General features: G+C 40.3%; 1 long non-coding RNA gene across 2 annotated transcripts in view; it reads right to left on the bottom strand.

Moving 5' to 3' along the window:
* LOC116284223 (uncharacterized) overlaps window positions 1-17,036 on the bottom strand; it is a 229,648-nt gene that overhangs the window by 143,333 nt on the left and 69,279 nt on the right. For both annotated transcript variants that reach the window (XR_012061179.1, XR_012061180.1), the window contains exon 4: window positions 15,383-15,455. This is a non-coding gene — a long non-coding RNA (uncharacterized lncRNA). The remainder of the gene's footprint in view (window positions 1-15,382; window positions 15,456-17,036) is intronic.

The raw sequence follows: 17,036 nt of genomic DNA, 5'->3' as shown, positions 1-17,036 counted from the left end.
GAATCCCTGGAGGGCCAGATTCCAGCGAGGAATGCAGAAAGTTGGGCGAGAGAGGAAAGGGAGGGGGAAAGTATTACAGACTTGCCGTATGAGTTATGCCAAGGAGTTCTAACGCCATCTGAAATCCCTTGGGAAGTCATTCAGAGCTTTTTAAGAGAGAGGTGCCCAAATCATGTTACTGATTGACTTATTGATAATTTAGAAATATCACTCTGGCTGGCCTGACGATGGCTGGACTAGAGTAGGAGTACGACCATTTAGCGTTATCCGCTACAATCCAGGTGAGAGCCCATGGTGGCCTGTAGGTGGCAACGAGGATTAAAAAAAAAAAAAAAGATTCCTGGATACTTAGGAAAGAGCATGAACAGTGCTTAGCAAATTAATGAGTTAAAGTGGTCATCCTCATCTCTGAGACTGTCTCAATATCTGCACTGGGCAAATGAGTACAGCTCAGCCCCTGTTAGATCTGACTTGGAATTTGGAGCACCACCAGAAGATGGGTGTTGGGGTCAGTTCTGAGGATCCTTCAGAAAAGGTGAATTTGGACTATTGAGCATCTTTCCCATAAACATACTGACAAGTCTCCTTGCAGAAGGGACAGCAGAAAAGGTGTATAACGGGGATCCAGGTCTCTACAGGGATGACAGTTGACACGTCAGCAGTGCTGTAGCAATGGGGCCAGCAGAGGCCCACAGCAAACTCCTCGAATCTGGAATTGCCGAAATTGGATGCCTGACAGCTTCAAACTCAGATGCAGAGGCTGCATCTCAAACAGAAGAGGGAGGATTGTCTAAATGCTTCGATTTTTGTAATTGAAGCAATTGCACATCATTTTACATGCCAGCTTGCTGACGGGATAACCAGTCTGAGGCTGAGTGTGGGAATTCAATTATGTATCTTCTGTCTGCGTCTTTGAAAGAAAACCACCCGACTGGCCTGTCAAACATCCAGTATGCTTGCCTGTTGGAAATTGCTATCTCTTCCTGACACAGGAAATGTCTCTGCAGAAGAGAAACCTATTATATTTTACAAAGCTAGCATAACCCTATCACAAAACTTGACAAAGAAAGCATAGAAAAAGAAAGCTACAGACCAATTTTATCTATGAATATAAATGCAAAATTCCTAAATAAAATACAAGCATACGAAATATGGCAGTGAACACTGGAGGCTTTTCCATTAAAAACTGAAACAAGGCAATATGCCCACTATGACCCTAATTATTTAACATGACTCTGAAATGTCTGGCCAATGCAATAAGACAAGAAACATCAATAAATAAAGTGTATAACTGTTGCAAAGGAAGTAGCAACATTTCTCATTATTTGCAAATATCTATCTGGAAAATCCAAACAAAACTGAAAAAAATCTTGGAACCCTTAAGAGTTCACTAGTTCCTCTTCTAAAAATTTAGTCTGAAGAAATATTCAGAGAGCCAGTGCTTTATGATAGAGTCTCATCCCAGCATTATTTTTATTAGTGTCAAAAGTTGAAAATAATCCAAACATCTAGTAATGAGGTCATGATCAAATATATTACTTTAGATCCAGATGATGAAATATACAACCACTAAAACTTACACTTTAAAGAATACTTAATAACATGTGGAAATGCTCACACATCATGAGAATAAGAATAAAATACAAGCCTTAATACAATGTGATTCTTCTTTTGTAAAATAAATAAATATATGTATACATATATTTGCATAGAAAACATACTAGAAGTATGGAATATAGAATAGTATAACAGTTATCACCGGGTAGGGATTTTTCAATTGTTACAGAATTTATATGAATAAGTCTTACAAATTACACTCTCTATATATAGTATAAAATACACTACAAAAATTAGGGGATTAGCTAAGATGATGTCAAAGATCCCTGCCAATCTGTTTCTGGCATAAATATGACACTTTGAAAATCCAACACTTTAAAACAGAAAAGATCTGTGATCTTATTACCCATTGTCAACCTGTGTTGGGGTACCACATAAGGATAGCAACTGACTTCACTCAGAGATTTTTGGGGAGCTGATTTTCTGGACACAGGGTCTAACCTTCAACCTTATCATCCAACAAAGCCTTTTCCCTTCCTGACCCACGCTGGAGCCCAATTTGCTACCTAAGTTGTTGTTTGCAAAACTTGCTGTCTACCCTGGCTCCCTCTCACCAACTTACCAAAACCACATAGCATGACCCTATCTGAGATGGGCTTTCCAGATGGGCTTATCCTCCAGAATCATTATATCAAGAACCACTTGGATTCCTGGCTCACAACTCTCCCCTGGGACATCCACCAACTGCAGAGTCCTGTATTTACTGGGACTTCCCTTGATAGATTCCTTGTCTAAATTTTTCCTTGTGGTGGACCACAGCAGACCAATACGGACAGCAACTTAGCAGATCAATACAGGAGTTAAGTCCAAAGGAGCTAAACTCGAGTAGAAATATTTTACCTACTGAAGGTGGCCGGGAGTGGGAAGACCCTGGGGATTTATTGAGCCCAGGGACTTTACAGAAAATTCAGAGATAGCAGCTGTGAATGACCCACCCACAGAATGACAGCAAAACCATACACCAGAGGTGAAGTCAAGGATACGGAAGAGTCAGAAATTATGCAGAAAAGCCTGGGTACAGTTGCAAACTCTGAGAGAGCCAAGACTCAAAAATCAGTCATTAGCTGTGGATATGTTGTGATGGAGTAAAGCAAGGGACACAGGAACACAAACTCAAATGCCCTTGGAGTCCAGTCAGTAATCTACAAGAGTGAAGCTGGCCAGCTGGAGAATGCATGCCTCATGCAAAGAGGGGCAGCCACTACACAGGAATGTCAACCCACTGCTACCAAATCTGGCATTCTGTTGTTGTTGTTTTAAAGAAAAGTTAGGTCTCCAAATTTTTGTGTGAAATGCCCCTATATTTAAATAGTGCCAATTAATGTTTTCAGTGTGATATAAGCCAAACAAAACACATTTACGTACTTGATTTGGTCAGTGGAATGCAAGTCACAACTTCTGACTAAAAGTTACAAAGTTGGAAGGAGGTGAGGAACTGATTTTTATAAGATTGGCTTATCCTCAACTTTCCCCAATTAAGAAGTTTTCCTTTATAGAGTGTGAGAAAGGAGAAATTATGCTTTCATTTGCTCCAAAGAATGATCCATTGTACCCCTGGGTGTTGCAAGATGGAAACAGTTACCCACTCACCCTAATCCCCACCTATTCCCCCGTACCTAGGAGTCTGGTAAATTCCCAAGGATCGAATATGCATATCTAGGGAAACCAATCATGCAAGACTTAGAGGCATAACAGTAGTGACTGTAGAAATCCGAATGCCATCACACCTCTAATAGAGTCAGGCCATTAATAGCTTCTCTGATCTGTTTCTACCCACAGAACACTCTGACACCAAATGTGTAGAGCTTTTTCTCACACCAACGACCAAATTTTCCAACTCACCAGACACCAGCTGCGTGTCCTAAAATTTAATTCAACTATGACACTAACCATCTGGAGTCAGCATCAGTTAAGGGTCCACAAGGTAAGGGCTCAGTCCCAAAGACTGCCCCACTTCAGATGCTATTTGCACCAGGACTTCTGTTGAACTGGCTACAAATACAGAGAAAAAGAAAAAACAAAAAAACTAAAGGACTTGAATTTCCAGATTAAAGGTACCCTTCTGGTGCCCAGCACAAGGAATAAAGACCCACATTGAAGCATATTTGGATGGCATTTCAGAATACAGAGAAGGTCCTTCCAGGGAGGAAAACTAGGTTGCTTATAAAGGTATGAAAATTACAGTGGCATCTGGAAGCCAGAATGTCCTAGAGAAATACCTCAAGAGTCTAAGGAGAAATAATTTCCAGCCCAGAATTTCTAGGTAAACTATTTTTTTTGTGGAAGTAAATAAAAGTCAGTTTTAAATATTCAGGACCTCAAAAAATTACCTTCGTTTCACATTTTCTCAGAAGCTACTAAAGAAAATTTACCAAGGAAAAGGAATACATAAAACCCAGGAAACTGGTGATCCAACCGAAGAAGTCAAGGGAGTTTCCAGGATAGTGGTGGAGATTGAGGATAACATCTGTACAGGTGGCCTAGGGAGTGACAATCAAAACTGAGCAGGAGGGTGGAAAGTTGCAGAGGTCACAAACATACAAAAATCTGGAAACTTAATCTAACACATTTGATGACACTAAGTGAATTTTGAGAATTTGTTGAATAATTTAGAAAGCAATAAGTACATAGAAAACTAAGCAAATAAACCAAAAAAAGAGGCCATTATTAACTCCTGGAAAAATAAAAAGTAAGAAACTGTAATCATAGGACATCTTATGGTTCATCTGAGAACAGTATCTGCATGATCATAATAATGTAAAAACCATTTAACATAAAATTTTGATACAATCATACTGAGAGAGTGAGGGAAGAGGAAGGCAATAAGGCAGAGATCAGCAGGGACTGAATTTAGAAAGCTAAATTCTTGTGTCCCATAGTAGCAAGTCAAGGATTATTTTTTTAATTAAGATTCCTTAAAAATCAAGAAATGGCATGAGAAGAGCAAAATATTAGGAGTAAGACAGGCTCAAGGATGTATCTTGCACAACACAGGAAATATAGCCAATATTTCATAACTATAAATGGAAAGTGACATTAAAAGTCATGTAAAACAAACATGCTTAAATATGTATTTTTGAGAAAATTTAGAATTAAAAACGAAATGGCAGCATAAGGGTGTAATTTGCCAATATGAAAGTAAATATTAGATGAGCTGAGAGTTTAAAGTGATTGACTCTTATAAACGGGTCTCAAAGATGTGGTAAAGCTAGGCAGCAACTGCCATTCTTTGTTAAGATGTTTGTAGCATTACATGACTTTTTAAATTATATATGTGTATTATATTGATAAAAAATTTTAATTAAGTTTAAAAAGGTGTTTGAAAAAGGAATATAATCTTTCTTACTTTATGATTCTCAATTATTACCTAAAGCCATCTCTACTGGCGGCATATATCCCACAATTTATTCCAACACTTGTTTAGACTCCTGAAGCCCTAGGTCTGTCACTGACCTTCCACCCTTTCTGTCATATAAATTTTTTTGTCACTGACATGCTCAAAATAACCACCTTCCTTCTAAAACTATCCCTCTTTCATCTAGGAAAGAATTAAGGGAGGGCTGTTGGAAGAGAAATGCAAAATAGAACCAGCTAGGCAAGATGACAAGAATGCTGATTTAACTTAAAAACAAGCCAAGGGATGTGGTATAAAACTGTGGCAGAGATTGCTAGTTGCCAAAAAGTATCCATTCTCCCCCTCTTTTAGTAACAGATCCTAGTTTTATTTGGAGCGGTGATGCATTCATAAAAGACTACTTTGCCCCACCTCCCCTGATGTTAGATGTGACCATATGACTGTGTTCTAGTCAATGAAATACAAATGAAAGTATGGGGTTGGACTTTCAGGAAGGAAGCTACCTCAGATGGGACATCCTCCCGTTTGCCTTCCTATTTTTCTTCTTCTTCATGACTGATGACACTTAGTGCTCCAGCAGGCATCTCTGACCACGACGTGGCCTTGATGATAAAAGCCACACACTGGAATGGCTTATATGCACCAGAAAGATAAAAGGAGCTGGATCAATAATGGAGATGCCTCTTCAGACTTGAGTGTTGGCCTCCAGACTTCTTTTACATGGGAGAGAAATTAATTTCTTTTAAAATCAGTTTCAATTTTATCTTCCTGATACATGCAGCCAAACCCAATCCTGACTGATACAGAAATTTTACAAAGTGTATGCTCAATTCTGCTATAAATGTCTCCAAAGGGACTGTATTCCTTTAAGAAATGTTTTTCTAAATAAATCTTTCTGGGAGACTCCTAATATGTGAACTAAAGTCTGCTGCTAAAAAACTATCATAGAAATAAACAATGTATCAACAATCTTTCTATGAATACTAAGTTCACTAGAAAAGGTAGTTGAAGCAGGGAAAAAAGATTGGGGCAAGTAAGGCAAAGGGGAAGATTCTCTTTGGATAGGTAAAAGAGAAGAAATAAGGCTTTTGACATTGTAGGGAGGAAGAAATGCTGTGTTCTGCATAAACAGGGGCTCTTGTATTTTTCTTTCTCCTGAAAGCGTTGATCTTAAGGTCTCTGAAAATAGATTAGGGAAGGAAACACAGAGAATGAAAGTGTCAAGGATCTGCTGACTAAGCAAGGAAGTTCCAGGCAGTAAAGACAGGGAAATCACATAGTGTGCTCAAAGCTGTGAGCAGCTAAGAAACAAAACAAAACAAAAGAAAACACCTTGGAAGGGAGCTGATGAAGGCTGTTGGGAGCCTTTGGTAACAATCTTGCCTGTTTGATGGAAATATGAGTTAGTTCTGGGAGTCCTGAGTACCAAGCAAAAATACACAGTGAGTTATAAATTTAGCATCTCTATCAGGATAGCCCTATGACTCAGATCAAATAAGCATAGCTCATTATCATCACCTAATGGAAAAAATACCTAAATTACAGGAACTGGTGGAGAGGCTTAATTTACACAGTAAATTTCTTAAACTGCTTTCAATTAAAGTGGTTTGTTCAATATGGCAATCACGTTCTGCTACTGCCCATGCAGATAACAATATTCATTTTGTTTAAAGTTATGTTTATTGTTGTTACACGTTTGACATGATTGCAGCTTACAAAGACCTTTTGCACACATTATCTTATGCAATCAGCACAGCATACCAGTAAATTATCAGAGAAGACTCAGAAAGGTTAAATGGTGAGCTAAAATCCTACTTAAGTAAGGGTACATTTGAGTTTTTTAAGTTTGGGACGTAAACTTTAGTGTTCACTCCCCCTAATTGAATGCTGAATCAGGACTAAATATGGAGGTCTGTGATGTTATGTTTCATTGATCAGAAATCAGTTTTCCTCCAAAGTGATGTGTACGGATGAATCAGGAGAGAAAATAAACCCTATCAAAGGTGGTTTTCTTGGGCCATTACTAATAACAAAATCTAGGCTTCACTGGTGACAGGTTAGTTTTGTCTGAGAAAAGAAAAAGTAATATTTCTGTCTACCATTCCCTGCTGGAGCAAGTCCACAACACTGGTCAAATCCTCAGACTATCCTCCTTTTCTTCGGCCATTTAGTTTAAAATGATTACTTTTATAAAAATGAGAAATATCTTTTCCATCACCACTCACAGAGAAACCACTGAAATTTCTACTCATTTCAAAACCACTTGTCTACTTCTTCAACCCTCATCCAAGTCAAGTGTGTCATGAATTCTGGCAGCTGGAAGCAATCTCAGAAGGACTGGCCATCAAAATTCGATTCAGAGCCAGTTATATATGTCAGCATCATAGTTTATAAAGTACCTTTCATGCGCTCAATGTAATTTGAGCCTTAAAATAATCCAGCCTCAGAGCCATTAACATTATCCTCAACTTGTAGCTAAGAAAACCAAACCTGAGAGAGTTAAATGTCTTAAAACGGAAAGTAATGGAGCTAGAAATTAAACCCAGAAATGCTTCTCCCCCAAACTACAAGCTTATTCTACAACATTACACTGAATTAAAATGTCGAACCATCTCTATATACCATCGGTTAGAGCAGACTGATTAACCACAACGAAGAACATAAGGAATACTTTTCACTTCTGATTTGCCCATGTTATATCAACTATTTCAGAGATGTTAAAAATGAATCCTTAAAGGTTAGAATCACCACAAAATACACAGGATTACTTTTCTTACTATATAAAGAGCTTTTAAAAATCATTAAGAAAACATTCTAATTCCATAATAAAAAAGCAAAGACCATGAATAGGCAATGTATGTAAGAAAAATATAAATAAATACGAATTATTCAATGACACTGATGATCAAAGACATTTTAGGGACATGTAGTCATCTTTCACCCTTAGAGTCTAAGTACTAAGTAATTGGCCAAGGTCTATTAAACCAGCAGATACTCCCCATGGGAAGGTGTTAAGTCCTCCCATATACTACCTGTGAGCGTGTAAATCAGCACAATGACTCTGAAAGTATGAAACATCCTGGAAATATTTGGTAATAAGCATCCAAAGAGTCCAAAAACATTCATACCAAGGACTTTGGTATTAATATTAGCAGCCCTATCCAAACTTCTCAATAAAATTTGAAAACTCATGGTACACCATAAACTACGATTGATAATTAAGTTAATATCATTGTAAGGGAAAACTGGCCAATAAGTATTAGACCCACAAATCTGGATTTAAAATCACAATGATGCACCAACTGTTCTAAGCTGACTACAGAGCCTCTAAGCCGTAATTGACAATTAAATGAGGGAATCCAGAAGGAATGGGAAGACTGCTGGCACACACAGTTGAGAAGACAAAGCACTGAATTGTCTCATCATATTCTGTTAGAAAAGGGTTAAATCTGGAGACTACTTAGATGATATTTACCACGAAGATTCTGAAAATGTAAATATAAAGCACATTTATACTTGTTCTACACCTTATGATCACAAACTGTATACTGGCTAGTTTGTTTCCTAGAAGTTCCCCTAAGACATTCTGATTTCCCTGGCTGTTGTCTTCTTTCAAATCTAACCCTCAATCCTGAGCTATACATAGATGTACCTTGGGAAATTGTTTTTTGTAATGTTTATTATGTGGACGTTTATTCATCCAGAAGTTGCAATGTATACATCAGCATTATCATCACTGACTTACTCGCTATGACCTCACTGACTTTATTCATAACATCACTTGTTTCAAGTGGCTTGACTTACGAATCAGAAAACATAAGACTTACTGTGTTTGCTTTCTTCCATGGACTTATTGGAGGGGAGGGAGAGAATTCTAGCAGTTTTATTTCCAGAAAAGTCAGGTACTTTTAAGTTTTTTCCCATGTATTATAAGAAGTATAGAAGATTTCTGAAAAGGATTTGCTACAATTACCAGAAGAAATTTTGGAGAATGTCCAGCAACTTTAAAGTGGCCAGGAAGGCAGGGCTAGGGCTTCACAGACACCTCAAGGGTAGGCAGATATGCAAGGGATAGGCTGCCAAAGCACAGGTAACCCACCAATCTTTGCAAACATACAGCTAAAGCCAATCACGTGCTTGTATTTCACATATGGCATTGACACCTAAGCTCAAACCACTGTATTATAACCAAGGTAAGCTTCAGTTTCCTTAGGAAATACTGTGACCAAAGACGTAAAGTCTTGTCCCACTATGGAATTTGTTCTGGGGTGTCCTAGATGTTCCTTACCAACAACCTCACATTCACGTGGCGCCCAGGTAAATCTCATATGACACTGCTCACTTCCATGTATCAGTTCACACCTGAGCACTTGACCCAAACTGTGTCAATCCGAATCTTGCCTCTTGGAAATTGGAAATAAGACTAAGACTTCGCATCTCTGATGACTCTTCTCTAAGCGGAGGAGAGTTATTGGCAGTGATTATTTCCAATCCCATACTTGTTACCTATTGTTGTGTAAAATATTAGCTCCAAATTTAGTAGGTGAAACAGTAAACATGTTATTTCACAGTCCCTGGGGGTCAAGAATGCAGGAGGGGCTTGACTGGATGCATGATTCTGGCTCAGGGTGTCTCCTGAGGTTGCCATCAGACTATCTGCTGGGCCTGCAGCATCTGAAGGCTCGACTGGGTGGAAGAACCCACTTCCCAGATGGCTCACTCTCATGGATGTTGGCAGGAGGCCTCAGTTCCTCACCACACGGACCTCTCCACAGGGCTACCGACATGACATGACACTACCTCCCCAGAGCAAGTGATCCAGGAGCCAGAGTAGTGAGGAAGTCACAATACCTTTTTGGTCCTAGTCTGAGAAGTTATGAACCACCATTCTGCCACCTTCTATTCATTAAAAGCAAGCCACTAAGTTCCAGCCCACATGCCAGGGGAGGGGAAAATTGGGGTCCACCTTTTGAGGAAGGAATTCTCAAAGAATCAGAAGACGTATTTCAACCCCTGCCCCCTCCCAGAAGCACATATGTAGAGAGGAACACAAGTGAGTGAATGAAAGGGAAGTCTGCCAGGTTTCCTGACTATAGCCCATCTCTGAGACTGGCCGCACCCATGCTCTTGGATTTTGTAAAATACCACTGTATTCTTAAAAACAGATTTTCTTCCTTAAGCTGTCTTGAGTTGGTTTTAATTATTTCCCCGCCAGCTGAATCTTAATCACTACGTGGATTCCTCCAATTAAACACTTTGGTTCTTCTGATGATTCTGTTTCAGTCACTTTGCTCCTTCACCCAGAGACCTGAGCACTGATTTTCACAATGGATACCCCAAAGTCTTCTATTGCTCTCCCAGATGATCCCACCTACCCAAAATTGCAATAAAACCTCCCAATCCTGCCCCTGCCCTGTTCTGAATGCCGCCTAGTGCTATAAGAAGAGAGAGGAGATAAAATAAGAAACCAGAATGGAAGATCCTCCCTGAGCACACTTGATCTGGACAGTAAGTACATAGATTTCTGAGAAGGGCATCTCCCTGAAAGTTTGAGTTCAGAGTCAACCGCTACTGAAGCCAATAAGAAAAAAATTTTAATGTCTAATGAATGACCTTATTCTTATGCTAAATATGTTTCTCTTTACCCAGCCTCAACTATCTGGGCAATATTTCATAAAATAATATTGCCCAGGGAATGAAGGGGGGGTCTCCAAAATGTCCAACAAGAAAATACATAATTTAAAAAATGGCAGTGTGTAACTAGCAAAGCGTTCCCTAGCTACTTACCTGTCAGAGGATTATAGATCCCGTGGTGACCAGTGAAGGGAACTGGAGACTAAGGCTTTGTTAGTGCTTGTTTTGTACTGTCTGAGGCAAAGAGATGCTTCTGGTGGATGCGGGGATTCTGGTGACCGGGGAAGTCCAGTACAGAATGGAATGGGGAAAAAATATCTTCACACGCTTTCAAAGTCATTGAGAAATGTTTCTCAAGAGGGAAGGAAAGGAAAGGAAACAGTATTCTTGGTGTGGTTGGCACTGTGCTACGTATCTTGTAACTGCCCACAAACCTCAAGTGTGTACCCGTAGTGGACGCTGGGGAGCCCCACCAAGATCTCTTCAAAGCAAACGCAGCCCGGCTGGGATTATAGGCTGCTGGAGGCTCACATCTGTACCTCTTACTAGAAAGTGCCCTCAGTTACAGCAAACTACATCACCCAAGGTTATACACCATCCCAGGGGACCACATTTGGCCAATGACTGATTGGATTGAGGGTTCAAAGGCGCAGCCCCTCTCTCTCAGTTTGGGACACTGAAGGGCTGTCCCAGATGAGGTGCTCATCCAAGTTCCTCCGTTGCAGCCCTACTGCACGTCAGCTTACCCCTCTGCCCACTTTTCTTACAAGTGTATCCTCACTAGGCCTCTCCTTGCAACTCTCCATCTCAGAGTTTGCTTCCAAGGATCCAATCTAAAGCAGTGCTATTATCTCCATCATCCAGATGACAAAACTGAGCTTCAGAGAGTCTTATCAACACGCCTGTGGTCACACAGCTGATGTGGGAGCTCTGATTTGACCTGAGACTGTCATGTTGTTCTCAGATTAACTCTGCCAATCATACATGTACTATCTTTTTTCTGTTCTTCAATGACTTTAGTGCATTGGAAAGATTAGACTTGAAAACTCTTACCACTACAACGTAATAGTACAAATCTTGTTTGTGTATTGGTCTCAGTGTGTCTAGCAATGTGAACTTGTCTCTAAAAGGATCCCATTCTAGGGGAAGGGATAAAATAGTTTGTCACTTTGAGGTCTTGCCTAACAACCCCAGCCTTCTGTATCATTTTGCTTACTATACCATATGTTCTGCAGCCTTTCCAGGAGGACCAAAGCAAATCTCTGGATTTTCCGTTGCAGCTAAGTTATCTCTGGATATCTCTAGACTAAGAAGGAGCAGCTTCAAAGCAGAAGAGGGAGGTGTGTGGAGAGGAACGCTCAGTTTCAAATTCTGCCAGCCCAGCCCATCAAGGTTGTAGGCAAAGGGGATGAGAACTAGTGGTGCCTGGGGAGCCATGGGCACACTGAGAGCTGCATCTCCAGACTCTGAATTTCTAATGCAAGGACCAGCAGACTGATTTATTAGATTGACCTCATGGATCTATATCAGACAAATCTCTCCTTCGCATTAGGATCAACAATCCCAGGAATTGCTTTAATATTAGAAAAAATATATGGCCTTTTTATGACTGCCTTTGTGACTCTCAGACAAACAATGACAGAAAAACAGTCAGTTTTCTGTAACAGGAGATGGAAAGAGATTCTCTGGTCTTATCTCCATTTTAAAATCTCTCAATTAAGGTGCCTCATTAGCGCAGTAGGTAGCGTGTCAGTCTCATAAAATCTCTCAATTCTTTTGGCTTATTTTTATTTTTAAATTATAAAACCCATAACAGCAATTGTAAATTGGATAATAAAACAGAAGAATATAAACTAATAAGTAAAAGTTCCCTTTGAATTCTTTTCCAAAGCCACTCCTCCAAAATATTACCTCCAGGAACAGTTTGAAGTATGGTCGTCCAGACTTTCCTCCTTGCTTTTTCAAATGTGCATACATGTGTACATACAGCTGTGAACACACATGCCTACACACACACACACACACACACACACACACAGAGTTGTAACATAATATGATTATGTTATACAAATTATTCAGTGTCTTGTTATATAAAACAACACAATGCACTTCTCATGTAATAGTGCAACCCAACACCACATAATTATTGAAAACAGCAACAGTAATAATAATAGTGGTGAGAAGCATATGAGTAGACACTGTTTCAAGCACCTTTCATCTATTAACACATTTACCCTCACTTTCGGTTTATAAAGGAGAAAACCCGGGCCCCTAGAGAAGTTATTAAACTTGCCCAAGGGCACATAGGAAGTGGCAGAGCTGGGATTTGAATCCAGGCGGTTATGGTTCTAGAACCCTGTCCTCATCATTGAGTCAGGGACAGCTGTGTAATCAGTCAGATCAGGGAATTGTGAGAAGATGCCCTGGGTGCTCCTAAGGCAGGGGAAGACTCACTGCAAAGTCTGGCACCAAAGCCTGAGATTCCCAGACACCCAGTTCATAGAACTGGGAGCCTGACTAGACACCAGGCTCCTCTGGGGAGAGCTGTCATGGCGACACAGTGCAACAGGACTGGTCTAGGAGACTGAGTCTCAGGAATAAAAGCTGAGGAAAAGATCCCAGTGCCTCCATTCGTTGTAGCCTTTAAAGACAAGCACACAAGAAAACGGGGTGTTACTCTGGATTTTATTATGATTTGGAGGAGAAATGGAGTGTAAGAAATTTTTAAAATTGAAAACACAGTGGGCATTTAGCAAATGGTGGGTGGATGATGAATGGATGCATGGATGATGGATAGATGGATGGACGCAGGAACAAATGGACAGATGAAAGAAACAAAGAAGAGCAGAAGAAATGGCTTGGATTCTAGAAATGAGCCAGAGTCTTAACTTACCTTGAAAGACTGCTTCTCCCTGGCCCACATCCAGAATTCTGTTCCAGCAACTCTCATGCATTTCTGATTTGGGAATCTAACTGTTACCACACAGGCCTCCTGACCGCTGAGCCTCAAAGTCATTTTCCCTCCGGCCAGTTCCCTGTTTGATCTTTCTTTTCTTTCCTGCTAGCCTTCTTTCTGGTTTTCTTCTACTTCTTCAATCTTCCTTTATTATTTTTGCTTGGTTTCCTTGCTTTAATTTAAAATGTAGTACTTACTCAATATAACCAGTGAAACAATGCAAAAAGATGTATAAAGCAATGTCCCCTAATGCTTCCTTTCTATTCCTGCCTTTCTGGGACAACCAGCATCAACAGGCTGCTATGTGTTTTTCCATCTCGACTCATACTCAAAGAAATGTGCACAAACCGATAATCATATGTAGACAAGTTCTTTGGGGCATTCGAGCCCCAAAAGTAGAACCATATTATACACCTTGTTTTACAACTTTTTTCTGAGTATATCGCGGAGACCCCTCCAGGTTGAGAGACCTAGATACAACTTATTTTTTGTTTTGTTGTTGTTAAATCTGTTATTCTTTTAAATAAAGTACTACACAGTAAAACTGACCTTTTTAAGAGTATACAGTTCTATAATTTCAGCACATCTATGTATTTATATAACCACCGCCATGGTATGGATACACATTTCTGTTACCTCAAAAAAGTTTTGCTCTGTAGTTACACCCTCCTCCCACCTTTAATCCCTGGCAAGCACTAATCTGTTTGCCAATAGGACAGTTTTGTCATTTCGAGGATATTATATAAATCACTCAGCATAATGCCTTTGCATTTCATTCAAGTTGTGTGTATCACTACTTCACTCCTTTCCATCACTGAATAGTAATCCCACACTATGGAAACACCACAATTTAGAGATACTTATTCTTTTTAATGACTGCAATATATTCCATAATGAGTATAGAACAGTTTATTCAATCAGTCTTATATTGTGGAATATTCATGCTGGTTTTGAATTTTTCCCCAAAGATTGGAATAAACATCCTTGAACATACATTTTAATACAGAGATGCTTTCCGTTAAATAAGACGATTCTTAAATGTAGGGTTGCTAGGTAAAAAGTGTGAGTGGTTTATTTTTAACAGATATTTAAATTTTTTCCAATATTACTTGTTGTCACATTTCATATTCCCACCAGAGATATATGAAAGAATTTCTTTCCTCAGATTTTTGTCAGCTTGAGATAATTTCTCCTTTTAGGTTTTTTTTCCCCAATCGAATGGATAAAAAAATAGTACCTCGTGTTAACTTTAATTTACATTTCCCTGAACATTCTTTTGAATGTCCCTTGGCCATTTGCATGCGCTCTTTAGTGAGGGGCCTACTCATAGCTGTTGCTCAGTCTTCTACTGTATCCTTTACCTGTTTCTTCGTAGTTTACGGGAGGTCTCTGTATATGAGGAATATTAATATTTTTTCTGTTATATATGTTATAAGAAAATTCCCTAGTCTATAGATTGGCCTTTGATTTTATTTTGTTCTTTTGCCATATGTTTGGTTTCACTGTTCATGTGGTCACATGTCTATCTTTTGTTGTCAGTTCTGCGTTTACAGACTTGTTAGATTAGAAAGTCATCCTCTACCAAAGTTTTTTTTAATGTTTTAAATACTTTTTTCTCAATATTTATTTTCCTTAACACATACAAACACCCTAAGAGTTAACCATTATCTTTCCCATCCCTCTTTTATAGATAAGGGTACGGGGGCTCTGAGGGATGGCATCACCTGCCCAAAGAGGCACATCAAGGGAGGTTCACAGCAGTGGTTGGGCCCCAGTGGTCCCACGCAGTGCCCAGGGGCTTACCCACCAAGCTCACTTACCTCCTCCTTCATCAGCTCCAAGTCAGATGCCGAACTGTCTTTAGGGAGTGTTGTCCTCGATCATCTACACAGACTGAGAAAAAAAAAATTACAGATGAGTGGCAAAGCAAAAGGAGTGGGACTCAGAGCCCACTGCTGCTCAGGGATGCACCCAGCAGCCCTGATGTCAAAAACCACAACTTCGGAAGGTAACAGCGAGGATAGGAACTGTGCAAGGCCGGCGGGGAGAGAAAGGGCAGCTATCTGCTTTAGGGTGTGGGGGAAGCCATGGACACAGGGGAAACAGCACAAACTTTGGAACCAAACAGACCTAGGAGAATGGCAGTTCTGACTGTTTCTAGCTGGGTGACCTGGGTCAGGTTACTTAATCTTTCTGAGCTCTCTCTCACCTGTAAAATAGCAGTAACAGTATCTGTCTCTTAGAGAGACATCTGTCATGATGCCTGGCACATAGTAGGTGAATATAAAATGCACTTTTCCCTGCCCTCTAAGGCAAACATTGAGCCAAGCCCAAGAGAGGGCAGCCAGTCCTGCCGACGATGCTTTTCACAAGGTTAAGGAAGCAGAGTTGTGAACCCAAAAGGCACGGGGACCTGTACACATACAGCCTTCAGGCGTAAGAGTTGCTAATATTTACATAGCACTGGCCATGTGCAGGTACTTCTGTTAACTCATTTAATCTTTACAACAACTCTATAATCTAGGTACTATTATTATTCACATTTACAGTTAAAGAAACTGAGTCACAGAGAGATTAAGCAACTTACTCAAGATCATAGTCGGTTAATGGCAGAACTGGGATTTGACCCCAAGGAGTCCAGCTCTAGCATCCACACCCTAAACCAACTTGCCATGCCATGGAAATCTCTATCACACTACACCACACCACACCATACCATTCTGTATCACATACGTCTATCCAAAAGCACTACCGGAGACTCATGATTAGCTAAGGATGGTAATTAGAGTGAACTGGGGGAAATGGGCTAGCTGACGTATGAGCTGAGACTGAGGGATGGGTGTTGAGGTCTTCAGCAACCTTGAGCAAAGATGATCCTGCAATCTGCGGTCCCGCTGAGAGTCTAAAGTGTGCCATTTCATTTCAAGCCACGTGAAAGACCGCTTCTTCTGACAGCCCCCTATGGAGCAGACCCAGCAACTGTCAGGGCGTTTTGTAAGCAAGCCGCAAAAATCAGCTCTAGCTAACTTAATAAGAGGGGAATTTATTGGAAGGATTTATGGAGAGGCTCAGAGAACTGAAGGAAAAACTGAACAACCAGAGAGAATGTGAACTGGAACCACTCTGGGCGTTAAGGTACCAAGAACTAGCAGCCAGTCCCTTCTGCACCCCGCCATGAAGATGAACAGATTCCAGTCATTTCCCATCCCCTGTGTTAATCTCCTCAAGATTCCAGAGAGCATCTGATTGGGCCGACCTGGGGCTTGTGCCCACCTGTGGCCAGAGGAGGAAATGGTACTACGGAGCTGCCGGTGATAGCCCACATCGTCCTGCTCACATGAGTTTGCCTGTAATTTTGGTAGACAGTGGCCAGCCCACTAACAGCATCTCATTACAAGATCCTGAATCTCTCTTCTACTCTCAAAAAACAGAGATAGGAGTCAGCAGATGAATTCCCCTCCCCCTCCCTAGCCT

This window comes from Vicugna pacos, chromosome 18, assembly GCF_048564905.1.
Source record: "Vicugna pacos chromosome 18, VicPac4, whole genome shotgun sequence".
NCBI classification, from domain to species: domain Eukaryota; kingdom Metazoa; phylum Chordata; class Mammalia; order Artiodactyla; family Camelidae; genus Vicugna; species Vicugna pacos.
This window is presented reverse-complemented; position numbering and strand designations above follow the sequence as displayed.